This window comes from Ammospiza nelsoni, chromosome 5 (genome assembly GCF_027579445.1).
Source record: "Ammospiza nelsoni isolate bAmmNel1 chromosome 5, bAmmNel1.pri, whole genome shotgun sequence".
Classification (NCBI taxonomy): Eukaryota; Metazoa; Chordata; class Aves; order Passeriformes; family Passerellidae; genus Ammospiza; species Ammospiza nelsoni.
Window position 1 is genome coordinate 45,165,081 of NC_080637.1, and position 17,029 is coordinate 45,182,109.

Consider the following 17,029-nt stretch of genomic DNA (forward strand, 5'->3'; position numbering starts at 1 on the left):
AGAAGGTTCTCCAACTACAAAAAAAACAGATCATTTTTATTTCTCCTTGCAATCCTAGTTTCTGAAATTGCCAGAAGACATAACATGAACACAGTTCATTCAGGAACCTATTTCAATATTAAAATATACTATCACTACTACTCACATGACTAGAATTTTAAAATGCTAAACACTTGCAAGCAGGAGTGATGAATAAAGAAAAATCTGCATGTTTTAGTGCTTACATAGTGAAAGACCTAAATGCATAAGTGGGGGAGGTGGAAGGGGGTGGGAACTGACACTGATCATCTTTAGGCACCTGGAGCACTTAAGAAATCACACCAGTGCTGGAGACATCTTACCCATTCCCAGCACCAGTGAGAAAATGCTTGGCTCCATCCCACAACCAGTCTCTCTCTTCTTTCTTCACCATCAACTTTGTAATGCAGACAGGTATGAAAACCTCTTCAGTTCACTGATGCAAGAGAATGATTTGGAAATAAGTGCTTAATTCAACTCAAACTGTAATGCTGTAATACAAAAACAATGGTTCTGATGGGCTGCCTCCAAGGTAAATGTGAAGAGAGGTGGCTCTGTATTAAGATCTTTGGATTACCCTCTGAACCTATTTCTCTCTATTGGTTACAGAGATACACATTTTCTTAAAAAGGCACAATGCAAATCAGTCAATCGGGCATAATTCATATTTTAGATGTGAATAATTTATTTACTGAAAAAAAAGTCATGTTTTATCTAGTCACTGCTAGAAACAGATGATTAAGAAGAATATAGGTATTTTATTAAGATGCAGCTACAGGTGAAAATGATCACTAGCTATCCATTCATGCCCAAATTAAACTTTAAACAGTGACAAACATCTAATGACTTAAATCCTTCAACTAATGTCTACCTCTTCCACTACCAGAAATATTCACAAATACCAGGAAGTCAAAACTTATTATGTAAGACCACCAGGAACAATTAAAAAAAAGTTCCTTTTAAAGAAAGCAGGTTTAGAGCACTTAATTAACTGCACTGAACACTTTATATTTTATACAAAAACCGTACTCAAGCACATTTTAAAATACTAAGTATTAGTAACTAAGCTGACTACCAAAGCATATCAAATCTGTATCTTCAGAACTCATAATCTGCTTTGTATCATTTCTAAAATACTAAAATTGCACAATTCAAGAAGAAAGGCATATAACTTCTGAAGAAACTAATTGCTATACACCATTATGTTGTTCCCCCATGCAGCCCACAAGAGAAAAAAAAAAAAAAAGACTATGGTTAATAACCAAAGGCCACCTTCTGACTACATACGTTTTAAAGCTCTTTTTTGGCTTATGGATCAAACATTTTGCTTTGCAGAATTATACTGAGATGTATCAGAAACAAGCCTCCAAAAGACATTTAGGTTAACTGTATTCTCTGATAAACAACCCAGAATTACAAGCAGTAGGTTTAAAAATACTGTGACTTGTGCAAATGGGAACACTGTTAAGCTGTTTATCTTGTTTAATCCTGAAGGTAAATAGCATAAGCTTCAAAATATTTTTCTTCTTTGCCATAACCTATTGAATCACATTTACAGAGGTAATGAAACATTATGGAACATCTCACGTTTTTAGAATTGCCTCTGAAATTGCTTTACTGAGTATTATACAGGTCATTATCCTCAAGACCACTCTGTCTGTAAATTTCACTATAAATTTCAGTGATTTAAATCCAAACTGTGGCTTCAGCAATGCCAATGATCTCGCCTCTCCCGAGGTTCAAATCTTCAGAAACAAAACAAGAACCCTGCATAACTTCACTACTGGGCCCATCTTAAAATATGAATACTATAGTTAAGTAATTTTTTTATTGTCGCATCTTCCAAATATTTTCAAACTCCTACTGTAGTTCATTGTCAGCTTATTAAGTTTAGTTTTAAAATATTATTTGTAAGAAAAAAGTGTAATTTTTAGTTTCCTTAGATGTCTTTTGTCCAACAGTAATGATTTCCACACCAAAAATCCTATTTCATTTCATAACTCTCACCTCTAACATGTACCCATACTAAAAATTAAGAATATATTTTATAAGATAGATCAGTAATTGTTTCCACACTCTGCCTTATTACCCACTAGCAAATTAAGTTTCTGAACTGCCGTTTTAAACATGATTTTTAAAAGACTTTAATGCAGCATATATGATTGATATATTTAGCAGCTGAGCACCTCCTTTCCTCTCTGTACACAGGAAGTTTCCCCTCCCATGTGCTCAGGATATTTAAAAAAATAAATAATTACAAACTGCTGTTTTTCCATCGATACTGCAGAAAGTGACTATTATTTACCTGTAAACATGAGAGTAAAGTTGAAGCCAAACACAACCTAACCTGCACCAGCTCCCTGACAGAGTCACAAGACACACACTGGTACAAAGGCAGGAATGTGGGGATGAGAGCTGCAGCCAGCAAAGAGGAAAATCACTGCAGCTTTGAGTGATAGCGCCAGAGTTATGCCAGGTTGAACTCTTCTACGGAGCAAGTAAGTTATTCACGGGCAGCAGCAGCCCAAGCTTTGTCTCTCACAGTCATACTGGAAGTCTTTAGTTTTATATTTGGGTTTCAGAGCAAACATAAATAAGGTGAATTATGAAATAGACACATGCTTTACAAGCAGATGCTTGAACCATTTAGTACCATATTTATGAGACAGCTTTAAGACTAAATAGCAGCTAAGCAGGCAACAAGCCCCCTGCACATGAAGGTACTCTGCTGCTGTTTATGACAACCAGATCTTGACAAAGAGAAAGGACAGAGGAAGATGCACTGGCAATAAACCAATGACAGACCAAAAAAATGCCTTTTAATTTTCCCCAGTTATATTATATAAAGCCACATCTTTTCTGGCCTACAGAGAAGATTTATGAATGCTACACTGAGAAACTCAACTTCATTTCAAGACACAGAAAACTGATGCAAATATAACATGTAATCTATTATTTCATAACTGTTTTTCCTCCTCCTGTGTACTACTAATTATATTATTGATTACTATATTTTCAAAATAAAAGCTCTCCCTAAACCCCACATACTGAATACAGATCAAGACTTAATATCTGTTCTGTATTATACATGAGGAACTATTCCAAACCTTTACAGAAAAAATACCCAAACTAAAAGCGAATATTAATAGCTGCATATATTTAATTTAGTTATCAAATACAGCTATTTTATTTTAAAATTTATTATACTGTATTCAATCTTTTAAAGCCTGATATAAAACTCCACATAAAGCAAACAAACAGGAAGCTGCCACTTTTCCAAGCATCCATCCTGCGGTAATGACCCTTTCTTCAGTATCTATTGTTTTCCTATTTTTCTGGAGTTACAGAAATAATGGGCAAGTTTCACTGACTTTCACTTTATTCGTGGCAATGCCCAACAGCTGACACCGAGCAGGTTTCCCAGGGCTTCTTCACCAACGTACTTTGACACTTTGATGATGAGGAGCCCTCATCACACATGGTTACGTAACAGCAACTATTTATAGGTAGCCACTTGATTCACATTATCCACTGGGTTTTAAACCATTTCATATATTGTCACTTGATCTATCATTTTAGTTCCATAATCAAAATGCCACGTAAGAGCCAAGTAAAAAGTTTCAGTGACGCCTGTATGCAATATCAAAACATACCACGTGAAGTATTTAATCTTATCAAGAGAACCAGACGTTGGCCTCACAAGATTGGTCCTCTATAAATATATGCTGAGCAACAGTTGTTTTCTTTGCTTAACCTCCTGCTCTACCAATATCCATTACTGTGCATATAACCAGCTCCTAAAACCACTGAAAGAAACCTCAGTTGTGCTAAAATCACGTAATTTCTCAGTGTTCTGAGACATACTGAGAGATATGGTGAGCATTTCCACTCCAGAAAGTGCCCTACCAACCTGTACTCACAACTTCAGTGACAGCTGTTTAACACCTTCAGGTTCTCTTAGGAAACGTCTCAGAGAACCACATATGACTATCAGCTGGTTTACTTATGAATATAGCAGTTTTTCATTAACATCAACTTATTCTAAGAATATTAAATGCTTACATTTTCTTTAGCTTTTCTAACTGGCTAATGGCTTTCTTAGAATACAATTTCATCCTAAAATACAGCTAATTGTAATACTTGGTGACAGCATGGGCTTTCCTCATCACAGACAATGGCCTTTCTTATCAATCATATTAATTGACCTCAGTGTCAATTTCTTTACATTTTTGTAAACTGGCTTCTTTACATTTTTTGTAAACTAACCTACAGACTATATGTTTTTAATCCAAACAGTTTTCTCTCAATTACAGGACAATGGTTTTGCTGATGACTAATATCCTTTGATCACTCTTTGTAATCCATATTTTGCAAAGATACTTATTTCAGAGAACACCAAGTAACTGCAAACCTTACGAAATGTTAACTTTAATGACTGCTGTATAAAGACACCTTGCACATACATGAACAACATCCAAACAAAGACACCTCCATATTGTAAGAACAGGAAGTCAGAAATACTTGAGAAAAGACATTTCTGAAAGACTGTAAAGGTTATGACAGTTGACTATGATATTACTGTCTCAGTACAGCTACATGCCTGCAAAATGCTCTAATCGACCAAGCAAAGAAAAGAATTTCAAGATTCTGACAATTTTAACACAAACTGAAAGCATCCAAGTATCCTTACTGAAGCTGACAAAACGTAGAGTTCAAAATCAGAGAATGTCGTGAAACTCTACCAAACGTTTAAAAACAGCAGCAGTCAGAGAAGGGAGTACAATTACGAGGTACAGATAATGAAATGAAATATGATTAGAGGGCACAGAGTAACATTCACTTAGGCAAAATACCTAGGAAGTTCAACCTAAAATCAAAGATAGGCAAGAACTGTAGCTAGGAGTGCAACTGAAAGGCATGTCATTTCTTTGTTCTGGTATAATAACACAGCCCTGATCATCTTAATATATGCAAAACTAGTTGTTCCAGAGATTATAAATTAAAAAAAAAAAAAGGTCATAATCAAAACATAAGATACAACTGCCCTTCAGCTTACTGCATTTGCTATGTACTACTGAAATAAGCAAGGAGAAAATTGTCCTGAAATTCAGAGAAGCTTTTCAGTATTGAGTTAAAAATGTTATAAAGTTGGTATTTTTCAGTCTTCTTAACATCATTTTGCCTAATTCTGTCTTACTACATGAAAAATTAAAATGTGACTCGACAGATGTTTCTTCTGCTGCTGCATTGACAAATGCTGCTTTATCACATTTCTTTTTTTCCCAACACTCGTGCTTAGGCATAGCACCCCTGATAAACTGATGTTTCCTAGTGAATGACATTTCTAATCCTTTAAAAGCAAGCACTACACCACAAAAGCCCAAATACCCCGTAAAGCACGGTTACAACCATTTCCAGTATCAGTGTGTCCATGGTATTTTATAACACAGCCAGGTACAGGGTATAATGATCTCCAAGGATGTGGTTGAAGTCTTACTATCCAAAGACTGATGTATCAAAAGCTGGTCGAATGCAAATTACGTGATTTATGCACTTATTATGCTCATTGTTTTCCACATAATGTGATCACAAAACTAAAGAACTCTTTTGGTTTCCTTTCCCAATGTTCTCGTGTTCCAAGTTGGCAAATCAGCTCAAGTACAGGTCTTGTTTATGCCTTGTGACTATCAGTGGTTTAAACTGCTGTTTGTACATGTTCTAATTAGCCAGTTCTACTAAACTCTTGACAGTTGACATCACTGCTCAAAGAAGTTCAGGAAACCAACAAGTCTGGAAGAATTGCCAATCCATCGAGTTAGTAAAGAATGAGTATCTATGAATTAGTATTCAATACGGAACTATAAAAAGTCATTTTTCCAAACAAGCATTAACTTTCATTCTTTTTCAAATAAAAGCTGTCAAAAGTGCATCATGACTCTTCACAAAATATACAGGAAAAAAAAGCATCCCATATCACTAGAGGGTGTTACTGGAGAAAGCCCTGTTTCATGGGAAAAAAACTACCAGGGTCCGAAAGGAATAAATAACAGGATATAAAATATTCTGGAAGCTTTAAAAGACCCCTAGGCCTAGACTTACTTTTAAAAAGCAAATTGCTGTCTAGTAATTAAAATAAGTAAATATAAAATGCTTTTACCTCTATCATCCATGTTGCTACATCAGTATGTGAACAGGCACCAAAAAAAACCCCCCAAATTCCAATTCTTACACTCAGAAGACAAAAGCCACTGCCATAATTATGGGCATTGCAAAATCAGGCAGTGATGGCTAACAATACGCTGGTTTAGTTTGTTCTTTGGATGTGAACCATAACTGTCATGTAAACACTTGGCATTTTAAAAGCATTTTTACATGCTGAAGTTGTAGTGCATTATATAGAATTCTGAACTGCTACGATTACAGTGGTGTCTTCCACAGTTATACAAGGCTTGCTGCAGAAATAGAGTAAGCATTAGAAAGCATGCAGCTAAAAAGTTATTTGTAATTTAAGAACTGTAAGCCACATTTAGTGAATTTCTAGCCCATGCTAGAAACACTTTATAATAATTGAGCTTGATTTTTAAACATGATCTTGTCCATTTTCACATTATAACATAAAATATATTCAATAAATACACAACTAGTATAAAACTAGCAGCTTCCACTTAACATGAAAAGAGGGTCAAGAGCAAACTCATGGAAAGATTTTAATGTAGACTGTTCAATGAACCAGATTTCAACAAAGCCTTTCCCAAATGCACTTTTTAGATGCAATTACTCGAATATACTGCTGGACAGAAACTTAATAAGATGAGCATAACATTCTTTTTTTTTTCCCTAGCAGCAGGTAGTCATTTAAGAAATTACAAGATTTGTATGTTACTAGGCCATTCAAAAAATTCTGCATCCTTTTACTGTAAGAACTCCACATCGTAACAGTAACACATGCAGACTGAGCATCTTAACATCCCTGTCATAAGCTATACCATATTTACACATTGCAGTGTTAGGCAGAAATTGAAGCCAGAGCCATTCACGGGAAATATATAGCCATGATCTGTTTCTCAATTTAAATTATATTTGCAATTATAAATTAGATATTTCACTAAACGCTGGTGGCATTTTACATATTAAAAAGATCAATTAATGCACTACATTCTTAGCCAAGCCTAAAATAAATGACTCCCCACATTCAAACTATAATTTGCTTCAGACATGGGCTTTAATTTGCAAACTCTTCAGTACGGATGTAGGCAGAACCCACCTCATGATTTGTGTAGAGCTCCAGCCTGGGTAAACACACAGCTACACAGCACAGTATGCAAATAAAAGGTATGAACCTCATTGCGTTATCCTTCCTAAAGATTTTTTTTTAAGTCAGACTCATTATTGTCAAAGCAGTATTTAAATTATGCCAGGAAAAAAAAAAAAAAGCTTTCATCTTTCCAAATTAAGTGGCCCTTTTAATGCCAAGTCAACATTATAATGGTTTATCTATATTGGAAAATTAAATTCAGTTTGTTCTTTCAAACACAAACAATTTTAAAGGAAAATTTTCACCATGTATTCAAACATGTGATTTTATGTTTTCATATCTGTTACTTCTACATTAATTATTCAAAACAAGCCTCTCTCATGTCACTTACAGAAGTGCAGATGTAAATAACAAGAGCTGTGTGTGAATATACAGAATTCTTATAACAAAGCAATATGGCAATTTCTTTAACATCTTAAGCACATAAAATACCAGATCACCTACTTCCTTTTTTTCCCAATTCTAATATGAAAAACAAATCCGAATTTGGTAGTAAGTCTAAATTCATAAATGTTTTCTTCTCAGTATTTAACCTTTGGAGATATAGTTTCCAGTTCAATTAATACAATAAAAAAGCGGGGGAGAGAGAAGTAATGGAAGAACGTCAAACCAGGCTTGCTCTTGTAGCTATACCGTGATACCTACAAGAATGTTGCTATTGATCTTCTGTTAAATTACAAAAGAACAGAAATTATTCACCAAAATTAAAAAAAAAAAATAAAGGGATGCTTTTTTAATTACTGGGTTTGTATTATAAGTCAATTTTGCTCATAACACTGTAACACTATTAGCAACCACTAGCAAAGTGCCAAAGACAAGCAATGAGTTTAAAACAACTAGAGCCAGCTACCAAAATTGTTGCAGGAGAGACAAAGGGGATCAAGGTCAACATTCTTCTAGCGCAACAGCTAATCCACTCATATGAACATGGAATTGGCACGGGTGGGCGTAATAAATTTGCAAGAAATATAAAATATACACGATTCCACCTGATTTTCCCCGTCTTTTCGAGAGAACCATTTTGCTCTCACTGGTCTCAAGCCATTACATATCTGAGCGAGGAAGGGGAAGGAGGAGTTCACAGAAGTTCAGGGTCAGACAATGTTCACGTATCCTGTCACCTAACTCAAAGCTCAGAGCAGAAGAACTCTTATGGCACGCATTGAAACCTACATATTTTGGGTGTGCGTGTGGGGGGAGACCTGCAATAGGAGCGATGTGTCATACGTGCGGAGGCTGCGAGCAGAAGAGCTGTCAGGAGAACGCTGCCTCGCTTGAAGAGGAGGAGGCGGTGGGGAAAGGACGGTGACGAACGCAGGATCACCAAAAAATCCGGCAGTGCTCAGGGGCTGCCATCCCCGGCTCACCCTCCGGCCCGGCTTCGCTCGGCTCCCCTCACAGAGGGCTCAGCCTCTCGGAGCTGCCCCCTGGCCCCGCGGAGCCGCTCCCAGCCGCCACCGGGCAGCGGAAATCCCCCGCAGCCCGGCCCGACCCTGCCCGGGGGCGCCGAGCGGCGCTCCCCGCGCCCGGGGCTCTCCGGGCAGCCCCCGGCCCTCTCGCGGGGTGCTCTCCCACGACCACCATCACTTCCCCCCTGCTCCGGGGCCGCGCTGTCACATCACCCCCCGCGACGTCCCACGCACCGCAGGCCGAGAGCCAACACCCCGCCGAGAGCCGGACCCGCACCCCTGGGCCGGGAGACAATGAGCAGCCACAACTCACCAGCAGCGCCGGAGCTTCGCGAGTCCGGGGGCGGTTCCTTTGCCCCTTCTCCTTCCCCTTCTCCTCCGCCTAGGAGCGGTATCCGGCCGCCGGGAGCCGAACCCCCCTCCCCTCGCCGCCCGAGAGCCTTCGCCGGACCGCCGGCCGCGCTCCCTCCCCGAGGAAAGTCACTTTATTCCCCGCTCCAACATGGCTGCTCCCCCCGCCGCCGCCGCCGCCGCAGCAGCAGCTTTCTCCTCGCCGCGGCTCCCCGCCGCCGCCACCGGAGAGCGGCCGCAGGCCGTGCTCGCGAGCCGCCCGGCCGGCCGCTGGCGGTGCCGAGAGCGTCAGCCGAGCCGGGCCGCGGGGGTGTGCGAGGAAGGGGCAAGCCGAGGCGAGCCGGGCTGGGCTGCGCGTCCCCGCTGCGGGCTGACGCCTCCGCCCGCTCGCACTGAGCCAGCCCCGCCGGCTCCGGGCGCAGGAGGGGCCGCGGGGACGCCCGTGCGCCGGCGACACCTGGCGGCCGAGGCGGCCCCGGCTGAGCCGGCGGCTGCGCGGGGAGCGGGGGGGTCAGGGCGGAGCGCGGGGAATGCCCCGAGCGGCGGCGCGGGGAGCGGGGGCTGCCGCAGCGCTTTTCTGGGCCGCCCTCCCCGCTGCCGGGGAGCCCGGCCGCGCCGAGCCGAGTGGGGCGCTGCTGCCGTTCGCCGATCCTCCAGCGGCCCTGCGCGGCCGCCTCCTCCTGCGGGAGGAAGTGGGTCTCATCGGCAGAGGCTCCCGGAAAGCCGCCCCGGGGCCCTGCTGGCCGTCCGAGGGGTCTCCCCGAGCCGTTTCGTGTAGGGCAGGGTAGAAAAGGGGCGTTTGCTCGCTTCATTTTTACCCGTTCCTTGGCAGTGTTTCCGCTTGGGTTTGCAGTGCGATTTAGCTCCTCTCTGAAGCATCCCCCTGCTCCCCCTTCCTACGGCTGGCACGTTAATAACCGAAGTTAAGGGGAACCGGGCGTCTCTTTAGATCAATTGCTAACTCACGTTTCCCGTATTTATTCTTGTAGTGTTTTCTTTCCTTTGTCTCCTGCATTCAGCAGTGCTTGTACCATCCCCCTTGTCCTTGTCATCGCTCTGACAGCGCCAACCGCGCTGCCCTCCTGCGCTTAGAATCTTGTTCCCCTCAAAGTGATCCAGTCTGTGTTTCCTCACTTCTCAGCCCTTTCCAGCCCTTTCCAGCCCTAAATTTCTTAGGCTCTATGTGTCACTGAACGAGACCTAGAAGGTGAAAGCTAGCTAGGTGAAAGCCAGCTGTTCTGTACTATGTTTTTTCACATATCCATCACACAAAGAACAAGATCTGTCAGGAAGGCCGAATCTGAGCTGCTTTTAGCGACATGGTTTTGAATGTAAAGTACCAGGGCATAGGTACACTTGGGCCAGAATTTGGAAAATGGTTTGCTTTTTTCCGTTTTTGACATCTGCTGATCCTTGCTGCCTACCTGCTCTCTTGCTTTTTTCAGTTCAAATTTGGTGTCACGGGGCCTTTTCCCATCTTCGTGCAGACCAGGGTTGTGGACCTTCGCTTCCCCACACTCCTGTGGATGCTGAGTGAGGCCAAAACCGCTTCGTTCTGCAGGCAGATCTGTACTGTGCTGTGTCTAGGTGGAGACTGGAGTACATTTTCATTTGCAGAAGCAAGCCCCTGATCTTGAGGAACTCTGTGTGCAGCTTAGTCGAGCCAGGCCCTCTCCACAGTAGGGCTAAGGGGGAGCTGCCTTCACAGGAGCAGTGCCAGCTGAAAATTCCCCTGCTTCCAGCTCTGTTGACCCTTCCAACAGCACAAGCAAACCAGAACACAGACAAGTATGTTTCCCAGTAAACAGAAGTCAATTTCTCTTGCCTAAAAAAGGGGTGCAAGCATGAAACCACTTCTTAAATGCACAGAAATTCACTTTGCTCATGCTGATGTAAATTTCTAGTGAAATCGGTTTACGATAAAAAGAAGTAAACATGACTCAGAAACAAACGTTCTGTTTATACAGACTAAACATGATTACCACGGTATTTTTGCATGTTTTCAAGATGCTGGATAGCTACCTTACATTTGCAAAACTTGTGGGATTTTTAATAACACAGAGAAAGCAGTCACTCGAGCTTTGAACTTTCTGGTAATGCAAAGATACCCCTTACAGATCTCCTTTAAAGCTCAGGACCTACCAGTTCCTGCTAGACCTACCAGTTCTCCTGATCTTTGAATGCTAACTAGATGATGTATGTTTTGTTTTATCTTATTCAATTTGAAGGCTATTTTGGGTACATAGTAACATTAGAAATGATAGTGTGCAAGTTTATAATGTGCATGATATGTAAAACAAGCTTCTGAGACAGCACAGTAACGAGTGCAGCATGTCCATTTACTGCAGCACGTCCAAGTAAAGGCTGTTCCACCTATGAAGTACAGAGGGAACGTGGGTTGGAAGTTTATATATTTTATATATTAAAAATAGGAGTAAAATATGTTCATTTTACTTGATTCATAAGTCCGCTGTTGATACTTCTGTTATTACAGGAAAAGTAATTATGGCAAATAAAGGAAGAAACTTAAAAAATGAGCAGTTAGGATGAGTCACCCAAGAAATAAGGGGTCAACACTAAATGCAGTGTAATTAGAGTATTTTAGGGTTTTCCACTTGTAATGGGGAGAATTATGAATTTTTAACAGGGAAGAGTTTGTAATGGTAGAACACTTGATATCCATTTGGCCTTTGTATCTGCCACTACCTCATGACCTCAGATGAAGATTTTCACATCTGGGCAAAAGACAGTGTAGAAGGAAGACAGAGTGACAGACTTAGGTTTGAAATGTAGGCACTAGTTTTGATTGATTTATCCCATGGGTCTAGTTTTATAACTATAGCTATTGATTTGTTTTATTATTTAGTGGATTATGTAGCAATCAATCATATTTCCATCTAGCTAACCATGATGATTAATATTTTAAACTAGTTTTAAGATGGATTGGCTGGTGAGTGCAATAGGTCTTTTCTCTAATCCAGCTAGAATGGAATACACCCAGGTTACATGGAATGAATTATTGCCACTGGACAATCTGATGAAATCTACATCAGCCATTAGAATCTAAATCCAGCAGTAGGAATTCCGTGCTGTCAGGGGACTGAGATTTCCTGCTTTGAAAACGAACATTTTGGATTTACCTCTACATTTCTTCAACAAAAGTATGTAGTTATTCTGTGACAGTAAAAGTATGGGAGTTAAATCAGTGGAGTTCACATAGTGGTAGATGGAAACCCTATGGAAACATGCATTTTTAACACAATGTATGTGGAAAGCAGTTACCTCCCTGCCAAGAGGCAAGCTCAAGGTTCTGTGTCACTGCATCAGGAGTCAGCGACCTCGCAATCAGCCAGCAGTGTGGGAAAGCATTGTGCTAAACTGCAAGGGATGTGTTCGTTTGCAGGGGAAGGACTGAAAGCCTTGGCAGGTTATTAAAAGAGGAAAGGATTTCCAAATACAATATTCTGTTTTGAAATGCAATTGTTTTTTTCTATTGGATGCCAAAAATTTCTGAAGAATGCAATATCCTCTAACTAATTGTATCTGTGCTCTGAGAAAAGAAACAGGGCTATTGTTCTCCTCACAGCACGAGCTATTTATACGTTAGTCTGTGTAGCACTCCTTTCTGTAATGATTGTCTTCCACCTATGCAAAACTCCAATCCATTTAAAATAATCAAATTAAGATAGTTTCTTGCTTTCTTACATCAAGCTGATATTCAAAGAAAGTGTTTTCCAGGTTACTTGGATTTAGTACAAGGCCTCTAGGCTAAATACAGTACAATTCTATTACCTCACTGGACGACCAAACCCCTTCCTTTCTGATGAATGGGAGCAGGAAGTAGTAACATGAAGGAGGTACCCCTTGAAAGAAGCAAAAATAAGTGTACTTCTACCAAGTAGAGTTGTAGCTATTTCTACCATGATTTCTGTAACTGATAGGTGGTCATTTTTATAGTTGCATTTTGCTTTAGCTGTCTATATTTCATATAAGCACATGGTGGAAAGTTACTATTTTTTCTTGTAAACTTTGTGTTTGGTAAGCAGGAAAGAGTTATCAAAGTGAAAGTAGTGGGGTGTTCATTAGCTACACTTGAGATTTTCATTTGCATAGCTATACAGGTGTTTGGAGACTGACTAACTGCTGCAGAAAATTCTAGAAGACTAAGCACATTACCTGTGCTTAGTTCCTATCTCTATATCATATTTTTTTATAATGTAAATATTTGTAATATATTACATGACATATACATATGACATATTGTCACTGTTTTCTTCCTTTATATTGCTAAACCTTTTAGTTCCTGTATGTAACATCACAATATCCTGTCACAATGCTACTTAAATATTATTTCTCATTTCCTCACACCTTGCATCTCTAAATTTTGAAGAATATTTATCAGTCATGTAGATAATTATTTCAGTACCTTTACAATATCAGAATTTATGCTTTTATTTATATCTGGCCTTTGTGGTATTTGTATATACAAAGTATCTACCAGTTGTGTATATTTTTTTGATCTGAAGCACTATTTAAGTGGAAAATCTAGTTTCATTGCTTGTTTTTTCTTAACTGTTTTCTTCTTCCAGATGGAGATTCCTCCAGCTAATGTAAATGAAGTCTTTCCATTGACTTCCGCAAGAGTCAGCTTAGTTCTTGTAGAAGGAAGTTAATAGCATGGAGACAGACTCTTTTTGTGCAGTTCTGCCTGGGTTTGCAAACAAACACTAGACACTCCTTTATTTCTCTACTACTGCTCTGAAAGACAGGACATCCTGCTTTTCAAAACAAAAGATATTAAGCCTACTTCAACTAGGTCAATTGCCATACTCAGAAAATGGTGAGGTATTTTCTGTAATTGTCTAAAAATTAGGTTTGTGCCTTGGACAATACATGACTATAAAAATCTAGCCTAGTGAAAGAAATATTTTTTTATTCTTTTTTTTTACATTTGGTTTACATTTTGTGTTCGAGACTAAAGGTGGTGAAAAGAATTTGAGCAAAACAATGAATTTCTGCAGGTAATGAAAACTGGTCACTTGTATGTGCACACCTCTGCTGCTTGTTCCTTTCAGGTACCATTCAGGGGTACAATTCTCCCTTTATGAAACAGAAATCTAAAATGGCAGGGGAAGAGGCTCCTATTTTTCTCTGTTTCTTTCATGCAGGTTCAGTGTCTCATACAGAATAGCTTCTTCATGGCAAGTAAATTGCTTCATAGAAATTTGCAGTCATTATTCACTGAATTGATTAGAAATGCCATCAGTGACTCTCAGAACCATTGTATCATTGCCAATTCAAACTACTTAGTGGATTTGAAATTAAAGCACAAAATACACAGAGACTCCTGCAGTTACAAGACTATAGGTGTCAAACATCCTGGTCTTTCCTTATTGTAATGGTTGCTTTCTCCAGAGTGTTTCAGGACTTAAATGAAATTGCTTTCAGTCATGACAGCTGGTTGCTTTCCTGTAATACTGTTACATAAAACTTAAGTTTGTTCTAGCAAAGATGGTAGCTGTTTCAGTGAAGATGAAACCAGATCATTCTCGAATTTATCTTTTTAATTCTGGACAGGAAAGTGTAGAGAGACATGGGAATAAAAGAAATGGGACCAGAACTAAAATCAGACATAGAGAATATGAGGAGTATCAGAAAAGGCACATGAAAATGGAACCAGAGTGCATAACGAATGCTGGAAATAAAATGAGACACAGGAAATCTGGGGGTAGAATGAAATGAGCTGAGGGAAACATAGGCTATCTCAGCGAGAACTGAGTATTGCACACATTGTTTTCTGTATGCCACAGGTCAAGGGTATATGATATATTGTTCATGTGCAGAGTATATATTTCTTATATATTCTAGAAATCCCTGTGCATGCTCAGATCGACTACATTTTGGAGTTTGTTGTGCACTGGCGGCTGGTTGGCTGACTGCTTTGAAATTTATAATGGCAGCTTTTGAGATGTCAGTAGGAGATAGCCTTTGCAGAACAAGCACTACAGATAGAGAAAGGGGACAGGAGGAGAGCTGCGATGGATGAAAGAGAATGCAAGAGAGAAGATACGGAAAACAAATTCAGGAAATTAGGAAGGAAGTAGATGTAGGGCTTTATCTGTGAGTCTAGGCCAAAGGCATTGACAATTTTGTAATCTTAACAACACTAACTATGCAGGAGAGATAGGTACAATTAAGATGTTATTTTTTATCTGCCCCAGCTAGTTGCCCTACCCTTCTGCAGAAAGTTGTTACACCCTGAGGGAGAGGAGACAGAGCCATACCTATTTCCTGTAGAGTGTGGCAAGTAGCTTTAACCACCAGTGAGGACATAGAGACAGGTGAGTCAGATGCCTGTAGTTTCTTCTGACACACCTCCTAGGGAGGGTACCCTCTGGCACATGGGAGGGACAAAGTGCTGAGGTCTGTAATAATTGTTGAAATTGCAATAGCTAGATCAGTCAGGCTTTTCTTAACTAATTTTTGCTGAACTATGAATCCTGATTTAGGCAGCCATGTGTATATTTATATGTTGATGCTAGATTTGGAAGACTCCATCCAAGTAAGAGAGAAAAAACGGTGGCATAAAACCAGAAGAATATATTTGGCAGCTCCTATCTGTTCATTGAAAGAAATGCTTCCTCTTAGGTACCAGTGAGAAATTTTACACAGCTATGTGTGCATTTAAGGTTGAATAAGACAATTGATTAAACTGATATGTAACCTGTAGAATAAAACAAGTGCATTTTCAAATGAGGTTAACAATTTCTGTAGATATAAGGATAAAAAAAGAGAAGAGGTCACTCATAAATTCCAATTTATTTAAGTGTGGAATTTCTCACCCATTTCTTTTTGTGTACTGCTTGCTTTGCCAAATTGCTGATTGATCAACTAAACTATTCTCTAAGTCAAGCACAGCATTTTTAAGTTCTATTTCAGCACAGTATAAAATAATTAGAGCTATAAACAAACAAAAAAAAGGCAGCAGGAATGTGCCACGGTCACCCACATACCTATTAGTTGTCATCAGTAGAGTTTAGCTGTTACCCAGAAGCATTTTAAAATTAAATGGTGAGCTTTATATAACATATTTATTTGTTCTTTCCTTCTTTAACTTTACCATTCTTCATTTCAAAGCTCTTTTCTTCACTTCACAACATGGCATATTCCTGGCCATGCAGATACTTATACTCCACAGCAAATTGCTGCACAATTATACTTACCTTTTAAAAACAAACAAAAATTCAGTTGGAGATTTTGTAGCTCAAACATGCATGGCTTTAGAATTAGTTAAGTATTTTGCAGGACAGATAGAAATTTATATCAATACAGATTTTAGGATAAATGTCTACTAGAAATTAAAAAAAAAGAAAAGGAGGTAACTGTGTGCTTGAAATTCTGTATTGGTGTGATTTAATCTCATTAGCTTCATTCAATATTTTGTTTTGAAAAAGTAATTTACCTTTTTTATAATTCATCAAAACAGTTTATTTTGCCCACCAATAAGCTCTCCATAGAAACAGTTGTATCTTAGTAACATACCAAGAATAGAGTTCAGGGAATACACTGCATCTGCATATACTGCCCTTAAAGAACCATTTCTAGTTGTTATAAGGGAAGGTGAGAGTTTTCTTTCTGCAATTGTAGCAAGCACAGCACTGCAATACAGCATCTCAGTGCTTCCTAGGTTGATCTCCTTAAACATGAGATACAGGTAATTTCTGCCTCTTACTCCTTGTCCTTCATAGGAGCATGCCAGCAAAGATGTCAGATGGCTGTCCCTTACAGCTGGGAGTTTATTTTTTGGTTTTGTTTTAAGTGGATGCTAGTTGATGAAGTGCATGAACACTTCTTGCTTTTGGCCCTTGTTAGCTAAATTCAAAACTGTTTTTCAATTTAAACTGTTTACGACTGCCCCCGTTTGATTTTTTGGTTT

The 17,029-nt window shown here is 39.6% G+C and overlaps 1 protein-coding gene across 4 annotated transcripts in view; it reads right to left on the reverse strand.

The window, feature by feature from the left end:
- Positions 1-9,279, reverse strand: part of CDK17 (cyclin dependent kinase 17) — an 89,511-nt gene extending 80,232 nt beyond the window's left edge. For 2 of the 4 annotated variants that reach the window (XM_059473421.1, XM_059473420.1), the window contains exon 1: positions 9,056-9,279. The gene's annotated coding sequence lies outside the window, so the exon portion shown is untranslated. Of the gene's footprint in view, positions 1-341; positions 388-8,322; positions 8,381-9,055 lie in introns of those variants that run through there. The other 2 variants (XM_059473422.1, XM_059473423.1) reach the window with 2 other exon arrangements.
- Positions 9,280-17,029: the final 7,750 nt, after the last annotated feature.